A 1363-nucleotide genomic window follows, 5' to 3' on the forward strand; every position below is an offset into this window, starting at 1 on the left:
CTTTCCCTCATTCCTCGGCTCCGGCTTCGGGGCTCTTCAGGTTTTGCAGCAAGAGCGTCAACATCTCGACCAAGCAACAACAAAAAAAATAAAAAGGGATGACAGGAGCCAAGAACCATTGGCAGTCATAGGAAAGAGTCAGTTTGAGCACATGCTCATTTTTTGCGTTCTTTTTTCATCATCCTAGTTAAAAATAGAGGTTTTGTGGTGGTTTGTTGTGGTGGTTTGTTGGTTTTTTTTTCAGAATAAAGTAGAAAAAAGAATAAAAAATGAGGCATGCATACCAATGAGCACGTTTCATCAGCACGTCTCTGTGACAAAGCCAAATCCCCGCAAAGCTGCCGTTTGCTTTTAGTGTTCCAGCAGCAGCTCATTTCGGAGTTTGCTGAACTCGAGATTGTATCAACTTTTCACTGTTCTTTCTTCACAGATTTCTGCCGTTCTTCCGTTAATGCTAAATAAATAAAAAAGGGGGGGGAATGGGGAAGCATTTTTTTTACTGGGAAAGGATGGAGGATTATGTATGCAAACACGTCTGAAAAAATGTTCTTCTGCCACACTTTTAAATAGCATGAAAACGTATCTTGGCGCCCGGTTGTTGTTCTAAAAAAAAAAAAAGTGTGACTCGCTGTAGCTCCCATCCGAATCAACACAATTTTTCCTGCCGACTGTTTTTATCAGGTTCGGCTCCCGTCAACTATTAAAGAAAATAAACAAAATTAAAAATGTGGGAAACTGGGGCTTCCCAATTTACTTTTATCAGCTCGAAGCATTCCCAATTAAGGCATTCCTTTAGCTTAAGCTTCTCTTTTTATTATGCTCCCTATTCTGCGGTACTCGCTGGGATACATTTGCCAGCCCGGATCTCGCTGAAAATGGAAAATATGACAGAAAACCCTACAAATTCCTTTTCCTGCCCGGGTGACGTCAGCGCTCATGCCCGGCACGGCTCACGTGACAAGGAAAACCTAAGGAACATGGAGCCCCCGCTCCTGCCCCAAATTCCCGGGGGGCCCCTCAGGGGGCTCGGGGGGTTCCCCGCGGGGCGGGAGCGGGTGTGCGGAGCCCGCGGGACCCCGCACCGCACCCCAAGGGCTCCGTGCGGTCACGCCGTGCCCTCCCGCACGCCGAAACGCTCCCGTTGAAACTTCCTCCAGGAGAAATGGCCACCTCGGTGTGGCTGGTGGGGCGAAACAAACCAAAGTGCCTCTCTCCTCCAGGTGAGAGAGCTGGGCTAAAGCAGCAGCCCCGAGGGACGGGGGGGGGGGGGTGGTTGGGGGGGGGGGGGGGCCCGGGGCCTGCCACTCTGGGGGGGGGAACTCTGGTCCAACGAGGTGTGGTGAGCCCTGGGGAGGGGTGGGAA

Source organism: Chaetura pelagica, unplaced genomic scaffold (assembly GCF_000747805.2).
Source record: "Chaetura pelagica isolate M959 unplaced genomic scaffold, ChaPel_1.0 scaffold82, whole genome shotgun sequence".
In the NCBI taxonomy this organism is placed as follows: domain Eukaryota; kingdom Metazoa; phylum Chordata; class Aves; order Apodiformes; family Apodidae; genus Chaetura; species Chaetura pelagica.